General features: G+C 35.1%; 1 protein-coding gene and 1 non-coding gene across 2 annotated transcripts in view; both read left to right on the top strand.

Annotated features, from left to right (window-relative positions):
• Positions 1–1400: 1400 nt before the first annotated feature.
• The window catches only part of LOC149410242 (clavesin-1), a 70469-nt gene continuing 56918 nt past the window's right edge, over positions 1401–14951 (top strand). Inside the window, exon 1 of the mRNA XM_089648520.1 lies at positions 1401–1627. The gene's annotated coding sequence lies outside the window, so the exon portion shown is untranslated. The remainder of the gene's footprint in view (positions 1628–14951) is intronic.
• Positions 8501–8572, top strand: TRNAG-UCC (transfer RNA glycine (anticodon UCC)). The gene has a single exon. It is a non-coding gene; the product is annotated as a tRNA-Gly (tRNA).

Below are 14951 nucleotides of genomic sequence, written 5' to 3'. Positions count from 1 at the left end.
TGTGGACGTATCGCTAAAAAAGCTGATTCTCTAATTCTACATCATATTAAAAGTTAATTTGATGTTCGATCTTATTATTTTTTGACGTTGTTTTGCGACAGAAATTGCATGGAAATGCTTTTTTTAATATTTTACCTTTCAAAGAAGTCATTGATCAACGTTGAATTGGGACGTATCTGCAAAGCATACAATACAAATGAGATGTAGACATTTCAATTGTACCTTGCAAACACATACAAATAATTTATCAAGTTCATGGTGAGAAAATTGGACTATTTTTTACTGTTCTCATAAAATATCTTGTCTATTTTTGTGTTGTTTTGTTCGTATTGTAGTAAGCATGTATAAACGGCTTGGTTAATGGAAAATATGTATTTTATTTCACAACGAAATTTTCATATCTTATAGCCAATTGTTTCCCAAATAAATCTAACAAAAAATATTCCAAACCAAATAGGAAAAAACTTTGAGAAAATGATGACATATTTGTTTGTGAAACATTTTATTTCAGTTTACCTAATTATATTTCAATGTTTAATTGTCTAATAGTAACGCAGAGGCCATTTTAGAAGTTATAATTATACAGGGTTTTCCAATAAGAGGTGTTATTTTGATATTCAATCGTAAACAATCAATGGTTTCGTTGCTTGTGTAGCACGTAGCGCAGTTGAAAGTAAATGTTGTCCAGATCAACACCATCCAATTTCGGCCATAAAAAATCATTAATAATCTCTCGATAGCGCAATCCATTCACAGTAACTGTTGCTCCAGCTATTTGCCATCGCTCATTTTAGAAAAAGTAAGGTCCAATGACTCCGCCGGACCATAAACCGCACCAAACAGTCACACGTTGAGGATAGAGAGGCTTTTCAACAATAACTCTTGGGTTTTCCGAGCCCCAAATGCGACAATTTTGCTTGTTGACGAAGTCACCGAGGTGGAAATGGGCCTCATCACTCAAGACGATTTGCATTTGATTCACTCATGTGAATTTTAATAATTTCAATGCGCTGTTGAAGCGTGTATCGTTCCATTTTTATTAATGGCGTAGTTTCTACTTGTCAAATGTCAAAAAATGACAGCTTCAAAAGTAACATCTACCGAAAAAGCGGGCTATTCAATATAACACCTCTTATAGGAAAACCCTGTACAAAAATGACGAATTTTGCAGATATACAACTTAGCGTTAAAAACGAGAAAGGCGGACACACGACTTTACCAGTAGAACCTCTTCAATTGTTTATCGTAAGTAGGCCGCCAAGTACCAAACTTGCACGAAAACTGGCCACTTATTTTGAAATTCATCCCACCTCCCGCCAAACACCTGACATTCGATTCGAACGCCCGCGATCGTCACTTGTTTTCTTTCTCCTCTTTTCAGTCGCCGCGTGAATTTCAAGCTGATCGGATCGTTTTAGGCGGGAACTACGAGTTTCAAATAGACGATTTATTTTTTCGTTAATATTTTCTTGTTACCTTTCTCCTTTCATTTTATATCTGCTGAATGCGGGCGAGACCTTGAATATTCGAATATAAACTAGCAAGTACAAACTACAACGTGAAAAGTGAAAATATTCGGTTGAAATTGTGCATCTTTTGTGAAACCTTTCTCTGCTCGTTTTAGCTGGTAAGTACACCTAATGCATTTTTCTTAGATTTCTCGTTGAATAATTATTAACTATAATTCCTTATTATTTTATAAAAGCTAATTTTTATTGAAGTATTGTTCTTTATATTTCAGTGTATTTCAAAATACATATTTCACGTTTGTTTTATTTTAAAACTTTCCTGAAAACCTAATGTATAATAATTATTAAAAATAATAATAATTTGGGTCTTATTAACTTGTTCGGCTCTCGACTACGAGTCCGGAGGTAGTGGGTTTGAATACCGGCGTGCGCAAGCAAATTTCATTTAATTAAATTTTGTTATTTCACATTTAATTCGTATAAAATAATGTAATATGGTATACTAATTGATTGATACTTTCAGTATTGCCCTGGTAAAAGACAACAATTCATAATTGAAAAGTTGCTTGAAATGACTTAAGTCGTGTTTGGTGATCAGATCTGAATGGTCAGGTACTTCCCTATCTCCCTCTTCCCCATCTCCTTCCCCACCCAATACTCTTCAGCTTCACATCTTACCCCAAGTAGGGATGCCGTAGTCTCACTGGCTCCGGTTAGCTGGGAATTGTTGGGACTTTTGTGCTAAATTCGCAAAAAAAAAAAAAATAAGATATTTTTTTTAAAAATTTACTATCTTTTGATAATTTTGATAGTGACAGGAAACGTTACGTTTTTTTAACATAATTTATTCTGCGATACGATTTCTTAAAAAAAACAATAAAATAATATAAATAATAACAGTAAAGATGTAGGTATAGCATATTTATATATAAAACCACCAATCGGTAATGATAATAATGATGAGAGTAGCTTTAAATGGCTTTAGCTGTATTAATGACCAAAGCAGAATGAAGCTTTTGTTAACTGATCCGGGCTGTTAGGAACGTTGTGCAGTATTTAAATTAGAAAAATTTATTGTATTACATTTAAAAAAAATCTTCGTATCTGTTGTAACCGTTTGTACAGAAACATTTATCAATTGGTATCAGATATTTTTTTGGTAAATTTTAGAAGTGTGGGATGATTTAAATATTTCCACTGAATCCACTGAAAAAATAATCCATAGAAGTGTGATCTTTATGTGAATTTACGTAAAACTTTCGACTTCTGGTCTCCATAATAAGCAATAATTGTTGATTGAAGTACTAGTACATATAGAATTATTTGGCGTGTTGGAAATAAGTCGACGTAGCTCAGTGGACCAGAGCACCTGACCGGACATCAGAAGGTGCAAGTTCAATTCACGTCTGCGGAATTTATTTTTACTCGGGAGATATTTCAGGCGACTAATGATTGCTTATAACAATTTGTTATCCTTTTTGCTATGCATAGGAAACCCTGTCTTATAAATATTAGATTATCATAAAAAAAAAGAACAATGAAATTATTGATCTTCTCTTTTTGAAAATGTTTCATAAATTTCATCAGAAGTGAAGAAAAATTGAGCTTAAATTAGGCAGACGAACTCGTCCATAGCACACTTCTATCGTCTAATCTCTTCAGTGAGTATAAACCGGTCATATTTCATCAAAGTTCACAAAATTTCTGTCACATTTGTCAACACGACTGGAATTTTTTTATTTCTCTCGAAAACAAACAAGCGCATTGGAAATTGTTTGGATTAATTATGACACAATTTAACAGATTACATTATTAATTAATTATGTATTCATTTTCAAATCATTGCTATTAGCAATCAATTTATCGGTGTGCTAAAATAGTCGAAACCATATTTTGCAATATAAACTAACTAGCTAAATAAATGTATTAAATATAGGGTTTTCCAATAAGAGGTGTTATTTTGAATAGCCCGCTATTTCGGTAGATGTTACTTTTGAAGCTGTCATTTTTTGACATTTGACAAGTAGAAACTACACAATTTATAAAAATGGAACGATACATGCTTCAACAACGCATTGAAATTATTAAAATTCACTTGAGTGAATCAAATGCAAATCATCTTGAGTGATGAGGCCCATTTCCACCTCGGTGGCTTCGTCAACAAGCAAAATTGTCTCATCGGGGGCTCGGAAAACCCAAGAGTTATTGTTGAAAAGCCTCTCTATCCTCAACGTGTGACGGTTTGGTGCGGTTTATGGTCCGGCGGTTACTTTTTCGAAAATGAGGCTGGAGCAACAGTTACGGTGAATGGATTGCGCTATCGAGAGATGATTAATGTTTTTTTATGGCCGGAATTGGATGGTATTGATCTGGACAACGTTTACTTTCAACAAGACGGCGCTACGTGCCACACAAGCAACGAAACCATTGATCTTTTACGATTGAATATCATACTCCGTTGCGTAGTTAAGAAGAACTAAGCGCACAAACAGACAGACGCGGATAGTGACTTTGTTTTATACTATTTACAGACATATATTTAATTTATAGCTCGAGATATAGATACCTTTTTTTCAAAATGTATTCTCTAGTGTACATATTATCAAACATACTAATTTGATTGTGTGAAGAATGCGGACAGGCGATGAAGTAGGTACCTACCTAAAATAAATGTTATATTTTTAATATAAAATTATTTAAATTGCCATTTTCAAAAATGCAATAGATATGTCGAGAATTCAAACTATCCCGTGATTTTTCATGCGTGTTCTCTCTTTTTTTTGAATACCGCACTAATTTGTCTCAGCTGTTCCTAACCATAGACCTACAATTATTAGAGGCACTACTGCATGCTAATATCTCGTCGAAACTTGTTCAACTATTAGAACGCGGTAAGCGGTGCGCGTAGAACAGATTCAGTAGTTTTAGTTAGAGCGTTGGAGGTCAGTTGGAGGTCAAAAAGCGGAACATATTTTTTCGCTTCACGTCTGATCTACATCGATGTTCCCAACCCTCTGGAGGCAGTGAGGCTATGGCATCTTCAATTGGGGTATGTTTCGAAGCTAAAGGTAGTAGTGAGGGGATTGAAATGGGGAGAGGGAGGTGGGGAAGCTTCTGGCTTCAGATCTGTTCACCAAACACGGCAAAAGCCAAAAGGCGATACTGAGAGTATCTTCCAATTATTCTTTCAGAGTTTATTATAGTTTCAAAAATAAACAAAAAAATATTGTGATTATTGGTCCATGGTTATGTATTTAATTCCAAAAATGATGTCCCCGTCAAGCATCACTGATAAACAGCCCTGTTTACGTCTCTTTTTTGTTTTTTGTTAGAGAGGGAAACTAATTCGTTACTTTCGAAAATAGAGTATTTGAAAACCCACTGGAATTTTCTTTTAGGAAGTCGAATAATAAGTTAAAAAACATGATGTATGCATGCAATGCATCTATGTGAATTCGTTATTCGGGTCAACGCTGGTAATATATGGTACTTTCGAGTATAAAAATAGGTACCTATCTAAATTACGAATTTACTATGTTTTTTTTTAACTAGAGTTCGAAAATCGAATAGAAAATACACTTTGGCGACGGTTAAGACATAATACTTATGACATAACCTAACATCTGACGACAAATTACGAGTACCTAACTTCCCTGCCAATATTGATGGCGATCGTACCGGCGCCATGTTGCAACACTTTTGACATTCGCAACTAGTCCGGATATTGAATCGGAAATGTTGCAACACGGTTCTATGGAACACATTATAGGTATATTGTGGAAATGTGGTACCTAATCTTTTGGCGACACACATAATTCCATTAGCTTCAAGTTCTGAGTCTTTCCCGTCTCTTCCTCGATCTGTCTAAAGGTTATATCTTGGCAAGTTAAGTTATATTCCGAGATTTTGCACGGATAATAAACTGGCTTGTAAAGTGTGGAGTATTGTGCCACAACGGAACAATTTTTTTTTTATCGATAAACTGTGGCAGTTATCGGATGTGTGCTGGCCCCAGGCAACTGTGAATAGTCGATTCTCGATACTACAATGATTGTAATATTTTGGCTATGGGAAAGTATCCGTTGTGTAACGGACAGGAAAGTTCCTGCACCATAATATTATTATTGTGGGTTGCGAAAGTGCAGCGCGCCGTTAAATTAATATTATTATTTGCATATAGAATAGTATATGCACGGAGAAAAGTGATATTTGCTAATTTATTAAGAATCTCTCCAAACTATTTGTAATCCTGTTAAAAACGGGATTGCAGGCCTTTAACGAATGAATTGTCGGGTTTCCTAATAAACTTTCAGGAAAAAACGAATTTGTAATCGCGATGTCGGAACACGTGTTCATAAAAAACCTCAAGGCAAATGCTCATGCTAATTATGTGTTTAAATATATTAAAACTATATCAGGAAACGGCCTGGAATCCCGTTTTTAACCGGGTTACAAATAATTTGAAGAGATTCTTAATAAATTAACAATTTTTTTAAATTGGGAGGTTAGTGGTGTCTGTTTAGATACATTTAGATACCTCGTTAATTCTTGTAATATTATAATAATAATATATTTTTTAAATTCAATAATGTGATTTATGTACATTAAAATGTTATCATCATTATATAGATCATACGCCGTGTTATACGCTCATACTGCGAAATTTTGGGATATGATTATTAAAAGTTATGACAATATATTTTTTTTGGTTTTCAAAACGTTCGCATAAACACACCTTTATTATCATTATTTCTTTCCACACGGTCAGCTGTTCTATTTAAGGCGATGCACTACGTCGTGTAATATTTTAAATTGAGCCGCTATCAATAACAACCCTTACGTAGATGGCGATAAGGTTTAAATTCCCGCTTAACACCATCCGCCTGTTTTGATTTATGCAAGAAAAAAACATGGTCAAATAGTGCCTTTTATTTTATTTTGTGGATGTTCAGGCATAAATATTTAATTTTCTTTCGATCATTTTATAAATAACTTAATTTGTCACACTATACAATAAAATCATAACCGTCATGGGTTCGTAAGTAGAAGATTTTGAACTTTAAAGCAGTTTTCATAGGCCTTTACATTATTTTTTTCTGGGCTTATAAAAAGACTTATCTAAAAAATAGTCGATTATTTCAAAGGCCAAGATGTATTCTACTCGCAGTATTTATTTAAAGCATCTGAAACATTTCAAGGCGACCAAATTTTCAAACCAAAAACACATGATTTTGCATTACTACGTATGGCATCGCCTTAAGATTTGATTGTGAGGGTGTAAAGCGGCGATTACACCGGACTATTTTTATTACAAAAAATTTTTTGTTTTGTTTATTTTACTTTTTTCTTAGATTTTCATGAATTTTTCCCAAATTTTAACATTTAATACCATTTTTACTTCTTCTACAGATATAAACGATTGTGTTTACAAGAAAATTGAGCATCAGATCTTTTTTATTTTTTTATTTATTAACGAGGCTTCTGACTTACATAATGTTGTCATTTTTTGCCTCATCTGTTTTTAAAATTACAATGTTGAAATATTGTAATTATAATTTATAAGTTCTTTAAAAGGTGCATTTGTCCAAGATTACACTTTCAAATATTTTCCAATTTACATGATCGAATAAATTTCATGATTCTTGATATGGCATAGAACTCTGTTGAGGCTATTAAATTCTGAATTTCCGATGGGTCCGAGGTCATCAATATTGTCACTCTCTGTTGTTCATACTTAATGCACTTTGTTAATGTATGTTGGACATCTTCAATTTCTTCACATATTGAGCACATTGGAGAATCAGAGAGGCCTATCAAACACAATACTCTTCCCATTAGTGCATGTCCGGATCTTAATCTAAAAATTATTCTCATTTCTGATCTTTTCAGATTAACCTCAGTGAACCAGGGTTCTTTGAACGGTTCCTTTTGGAGTTTTCTATACCATATACCCTTATTGGTAGATAAAGTCTCAAAATGTTGATTCCACATCATATTACATGTTAAATTAATTTTTTGGCAGTAATCTTCGGCATCTGGTTTCTAGTCATACATGTGTCCATTCACACATGCTTCGTTTGCTAACAAATCCGCTTCTTCATTCCCATGTATTCCTACGTGAGATGGAATCCATTGCAAGCATATTTGCATACCTTTCTGCTGTAGCCGCATTATTTGATCTGCAATATTGTAGGCTATCTTTCTGCAGGCAATTCCTTTTTCAAGCATCAGATCTTGATAAGTTAGATTTTAATTAATTATAAATTTTTTTGTTTTGTATATAAATTTAGAAGATAATCATACAATCATTATCTACCTACATTTAATAGGAAAATAAATTTGAAACAATTTAACGTTTTTTTAAATGCTGGGTATTGGCCTTTAGTTGCTTTTACGAAGCATTAAATAATATAGTATTGCATTTTATGATATTTTCCGATAGGCTGACGAAGTATTTTTTCCCTTGATATGAATATATTCATTCATGTGATGAGAATACGTGTTGTTCGAATACTATTATTTAGTTTGTAGTCGAATACTTAAATACAACGTAATTCAACCAACAAAAATTATTCATGATATTGTAAAATTTTTGTTATTGATGAATAAATAATGATTTCCGAAAAAATGGAATTCAGTATCTCATGGTAATCATTGAGTATAAGCTTTCGGTACATTAATTATTAGTAGATATCACAAGTTAAAAAAGTCCATTTGTGGACAGTCAAAACGGAAATCAGTATTTTTGCATGACAAATACCTACAAGTAAAATATTCAGGTTGTTTGTTTTATGGTTGAGATGTTTTTGTTTTGTATATATATTACACAGAATTATAGTGATATAACTCAAGTTATCGACTTTTTGAAGTGAAACTTCTTTACGCGCGTCATGCAATTTCGAGGACCGGAGTAAAACCGACTCATGACCGAAACGAAAATGCGGGTACCCCCACCACCGATTAAAGTTCATTTGATCTAGTCAAAGTTTTGAAGTAACATATAAATGCTTCTTAGCTCATCCCGACAACTGGCGTTGGTGGTGTAATGGTCAGCATAGTTGCCTTCCAAGCAGTTGATCCGAGTTCGATTCTCGGCCATCGCACATTATTTTTTTGTTTTTAACGCCTTTTTCATTCAATATCTTATTTTTTAGTAGGTCAGAACATTTTTTAAAAGAAAATAATATTGCAAAATAATAAAAACACTTATCTCACTGTGATAAAACATTACTCCGCTAGAGCGCGCTTTGCGTTATTGTGTTGGATTAAAATTATTATCTAATCCGTATATTATGATAATTGTATTACATTTATTTAATTAATTTATTTATTTTGATAATATGTAATAATTTACAGAAAAAAAAATTAAAACTATCTCCCTCTGATAAAATATCCGTTCGCTAGAGCGCACTACGCGATCTTGTGTGGGATTCTATTTCTGTACATTGTACATTATTTTTAAAAATATATTATATTTTGGGTGTGATGTAGGTAACATTATAAAACATAACAAGCTCTCATATTTTCAGAACCTACATAATATAATCAATTTATGCGGCTTTGCTTACAGTTGGTGCTCAGCGTGGTTGGCTTTCAATCAGTTAAGCGAGGTTCGATTCTCGGCTGTGGCATTTTTGAAGTGAAACCTTGTTGAGGTGGGGGAGCCGCTCACGAACGTTCTCTCTCTTCTCTTCTTTCCTCTCTCTCAGACACCAGCGAACTGCGCCACGCCAAGCATCAGCTGAAACTAGAAGTTTCACTTCTGTCTTGCGTAGGCTTGACACACCCACTTTTTTTTTTTTTTAACTGTTACCGGCGAAAAATGCAACAATAAGATTTGGCTGTCATCAGTTGTTTTGTTTTGCTCTATCTAAAATTAATTTTTTACCATTATATTTTGTTTTCTGGCCAAAAAAAAGTGTAGTGTGTTGTGCCTTGAGGTTTCTTCTCCCTTCTGATCTTCCAGGAGTCACTTTTCGCTGCTGATTTCCAGATATTTATAAACTTTTTTACTTCTGTCATTTTTCATACTATTATTGTAGTTGTTTACTGTTGTGAATAATGGAGGAAGATTTCCCTCCTGTACCCCCTACAAAGCCCCCAGATCCCTCTCCGGACCCCCCAGACGGGGAAAATGTAGAAATTTCTGACAGTGATTCTGTCATTTTGACTTCTACCAAAAAAAGGAAATTTACTCCTTCTTCCCCAATAAAACTTGACTCGCCTTCGACTTCACAGTCCCCACCAGCACTTTCTCAACTTCCTCCAACAAACTTTTATTCTCCTCATTCCCGTGGCCCATTCATAGTATACGCCCAAAAAACTGAGCAAGGAAAAACCATCCACCCTCTTGAATTTGGCAAATTCCTATCAAATAGCAAGAATCTTTCAATCAAGCCTGGAGGTGTAAAAGCCGAGGGTCGCTTCCGAATCTCCGTCGAATTCCTCTCAGGGTCAGCTGCCAACAGTTTCATCAAAAATATCTTCATTTCATCTAATTCAAAGTTTAAGGCATATATCCCTACTTTCAATGTCACTCGCATGGGCCTGGTCAGAGGTATCTCGACCGATCTGTCCATCGAAGAAATTCTGTCTTCACTTTCAACCCCCCAACACATTGGCAATCCCATAAAAGCCAGGAGGCTAAATTACAAGGACTCCTCTGAGGGTATAATTTCCTGGAAGCCCTCCCAATCTGTCGTTATCACCTTTGAAGGTCAATCTCTTCCCTCCCATATATATTTATTCTTCAACTCATTACCAGTTGAAATGTATACTTATCCCACCACTCAATGTTTCAATTGCTGCCGTTTTGGTCATACCAAAGCTGCATGCAGATCTCAACCCAGATGTTTTAAATGTGGAGAAAACCACGCAGCTGACCAATGTCCTTCTTCCTCCTCACCTAAATGTTTTAACTGCTCAGGCTCACATACAGCTATCAACACATCTTGCCCAGAACAATCTCGCCAAAAAAATATTAAAATTTCTATGGCCTCTCAGAACTTGTCTTTTCTGCAGGCTTCTAAACTATTCCCGCCTGTCAAAAAATCATTTGCTGAGGCTTTATCCAGCAACTCCTCATCCAACCCTCTTCCCTCCACTACAACAACTTCTTCTCGTTCAACTAAATTCACATACAAAAATGCTATCTCTAAACCGGCTCCTGGATACGATCAGCAACAACACAACTCACTGCTCTTAAATCCCAATGGTTCACCTCTTTCAAATGCCACAAATGGGTGTGCAAATAATTATAATCCGTCCTCAATGAACTCTCTTAAACTTTCTGAAAAACTCTCCCAAGACAATTCTTCATTTATCCAAACTCTTATTATGCTTCTAATTGAGCTTATTTCTTCTCAAACTAATCTACCGTCCAACGCTGCTACTATTATTTCCACATTAAAATCATTTATTCAAAATGACTTTTCAGGATGTCAGAATACTTCAGTGGAATAGCCGAAGTGCTATTTCTAACAAATCTGATCTCCTTAACCTATTAAATTCCAACATTATTTCTTTGGCTGCTATCTCGGAGACTTGGTTTACTCCATCCACCCACTTTAATGTGGGAGGGTATTCCTGTCTCCGCGACGACCGCCCGGAAGGTTCGGGCGGCGGTGCTGCCCTTTTTATTAAAAAATCCATATCATTTTCCCCAATAAATAATATCAAACCCCCCAATGCTGACTTCCAAATGGTTGCAGCTAAAATAAAGGACACATCCTTTATTTCAGTCTATCTTCCCCCAACAGCCCACTTCAATAAACAAACTTGGTTGCAAATTGTAAGTCAACTAAGCCCTCCTTTCTTTATATTAGGCGATTTTAATGCCCATTCCCCCGTCTGGGGTTCTGCTTTCTCCGACCGAGATGGTCGAAGTGTGATGGATTTCCTAGATCAATCCAACCTTTTCCTTTTGAATGACGGATCTCCTACTAGGATCTCACGCCCCAGCACAAACCCCAGTGCAGTGGATCTATCGATATGTTCTACTAGTCTGGCTTCTCTCTCCTCGTGGGTGGTGTCCCCCGACCCTTGCTCCAGTGATCATTTCCCGATCACCATTACTTATCAAACTTCTTTCCAATCAGACAAGTCTCATATTTCGACAAAAATTAAAACGAAACACACCAAATGGGATGAATTTAACTCTCATATGGACAAGTTCCTATTAAATTCACCCGCCACCGATATATTTTCCGTCAAAGATGATTATAATAACTTCAAATCAATGCTCATAACTGCAATAAATAAATCAAATCCTCCCCCTAAAACTAAATCTCTCAAAAAACTCCCTCCAACTCCCTGGTGGGATGAGGAATGTTCCAAAGTAGTAAGAATTCGGAAAGCTAAATTTCTTTCCTATCGTTACAATATGACTATGGAGAACTATCTTATATACAAAAATGCTGAATCCAATGCCAAAAGGGTATTGAGGTCAAAAAAAAGATCCGGGTGGTACAACTTCTGCAGTTCAGTATCTCCGAACACTCCAATTTCGGAAGTTTGGTCTATGATCCGAAGATTTAGATCCTCCTCCAGTTCACCATCTCCTCGAGCGTCTCATTCTAAATGGATCGATGAATTTTTGGACAAAATTGCCCCCCCTTCTGTACCTAACTTAGATGAAATAACGCCCATCTATAATACTCCTATGTCTAATCATTGGCTAGACTCTCCATTCACCTTAATTGAGCTAAAAAATTGTTTATCAACAGTCAAGGACTCATCTCCAGGCAGAGATGGTATACCTTACAGCATAATCAAAAATAGTAATGATAATGTTCTAAACCACTTCTTAAGCATCTTAAATAAAATCTTCCAGACTGGTATAATGCCTGATGACTGGTGTTGTCAAATAATCATCCCTATTTTAAAAACAAACAAATCACCAAATTCTGGATCCAACTACAGGCCAATCGCTCTTTCATCCACCCTCAGTAAACTTTATGAAAAATTAATTAAAAACCGATTAGGATTTTTCGTCGAGAGTAAACAGCTTCTCTCTCCATCTCAATTTGGATTTAGGAAAAAAAAATCCACTCAAGATAACCTTGCCATCATCAGTACTGATATTAATTTATCAATTTCTAAACAGGAAGTTTGTCTTGCCGTCTTTATAGATATAGAAGGCGCCTTTGACAATGTTTCCATCCCAATCTTGAAAAAAAACTTCTAGGCCTTGGCCTTCCCCCCATGTTTGTCCAATCTATTATTAATCTATTTCTAGATAGAAAAATTTTCATTGAACTTCCAGATATTTTTCCTCAAAGTAGGTCTATTTGGAAGGGTTTACCACAAGGCGATGTATTGTCCCCCTTACTGTATAATATATACACATATGATATGCATGTCGCTATTCCCCCACAAGTAAAAGTTATTGAGTTCGCAGATGACATAGCTTTCTTCTTATCATCCAAAATCATCCCTCTCGCCGTCAAATATCTTAACGAAGCCATGAATGTCCTTTGCACATGGCTCACGTTAAATGGTCTTGAACTTTCAATCCCAAAGACTCAGTGTGTCACCTTCTCAAACCGCCATAAAAACCCCCCCGTTCAAATTTTATTTAAAAATTCTCCAATCCCCAACGCTTCTGAAGTAAAATTTTTGGGAGTAACATTTGATAGGAAACTTAAATGGTCGTCCCATATTAATAATTTAGTTACTAAATGCGAAAAAAATTTAAATATCATCAGATCATTATCTGGCGTTTGGTGGGGTGCTCACCCTACTTGCATTAAGTTGCTTTACAACGCACTTATTCGAAGCCATCTTGACTATGCCTGCCCACTTTTTAGTACTGCCTCAAAAAATGTACTTGATAAATTAGACAAAATTCAATCTAAATCTTTGCGAATTATAACTGGAGCGATGCAATCGTCACCCATCAATTCCCTTCAGGTAGAATGTTCTGATCCTCCTCTTTATTTAAGGCGTCAACTATTTGCTGACAAATTTGTTCTGAAATGTTTAAATTCTAAATGTCATCAGGTTATCCCCAGCGTCTCGTTGTTCATTGACTCAACCCATTCATCTACAATCAGAGCTTCAACTAAATCTCTTCCTGACATCTGTAAAAATTTTAAGTCTCTCTCAGAGCTTCACATCATCCAAAATGATCTACTTCCCTTATACAAATTAAAATATAGTCACGTCACCCTATCCCCAACAATAATAGAAGGGATCGGAATCTTTAAAAGTCATTCCAATCTCCCGGCCCGAACTGTCAATAATATGTTCAATGACATTATTTCATCTAAATGGCCCAACTTTTCTCTTCTATTTACTGATGGATCCAAATCTCCCGATTCTCCTAACTGTGGTATAGGTATTAACGTTTACCACAATAATTCTAATAACAGAATATTTCATTCAATTTCAAATCAATTTTCAATATTTTCAGCCGAGTGTATTGCAATAATAGAATCTCTCAAATATATAATAAAAAATAATTTTGAACATTCCCTTTTTCTCTCTGACTCCCTCAGTTCCCTCCAAAAACTTAAATCCAGTCCTCTTCTTCATCCTGATGATCACTTTGTATGCCTTATTCGAGAGATGATAGCCTCCATTCAAAGCTCTGGTAAAACTGTAACTCTGATTTGGATTCCTGGACATGTTGGTATCATGGGTAATGATATTGCGGATGCCTTGGCAAAACAAGGAGCGTCCAACCCTGTTGTTACCCTCGTAAACCACATTCCCCTATCTGACATTTTTTCCATCATCAAAGATAGATCCCGCAATGTTTGGTCGGAGTATTGGCACATTGCTAGTCAATCCAAGGGAGCCTGCTATGCCTCAATACAAAGGACTATTCCATCAAAACCGTGGTTTCAGCAATTCCCTCATTTTTCCAAAAAAGAAATTTCTTCACTCATTCGAATGAGAATCGGACATTGTTCCGTTCCTTCCCATCTTTTTAAAATTCACGTCCTTGACTCCCCAGATTGTACATTCTGTGGTCTAGAAGTGGGAACTTTAGATCACATATTTTTTGGTTGTCCCTCTCTAAACAAATATCCTCTCTTCTATCAAGCCTTATCTAAAATTGCCTCCCCTCCATTCAACATCTCATCTCTTCTAAGTCTGAACTCGACTCCAATTTTCATTATAATTTTGAAATTTGCCCATTTAAATAAAATTAATATTTAAATTCACCTTTCATTTCTCAATAATTTTAAATGATGGCCAAGAACACCCTTGAAGGGTGAAAGCCAGAAATAATAAGAAAAAAAAAAAACTCAAGTTATCTAATTTTCGAGGAAATAAAACGTTTTGAAAAAAATGCCATTGAATCAAATAAAAACCATTAATATAATGTGCAATCTTTGTTTATTTAAAATTAAACTATTTTACAATTTTTAAGAATAAATATTAAATTGTGATTATAAATTATAATGGTAAAAAGTAATAATTATTGTCAATAGCATTTAAATAGTAAAAATAAATATGCTTATTACGGAAGTGGAT

The sequence above is a fragment of the Hesperophylax consimilis genome, chromosome 28, assembly GCF_061612785.1.
Source record: "Hesperophylax consimilis isolate HC1 chromosome 28, BYU_Hcon_1.0, whole genome shotgun sequence".
NCBI classification, from domain to species: Eukaryota; Metazoa; Arthropoda; class Insecta; order Trichoptera; family Limnephilidae; genus Hesperophylax; species Hesperophylax consimilis.
The sequence above is the reverse complement of the archived record's forward strand: the minus strand, read 5'-3'. Positions and strand labels throughout refer to the sequence as shown.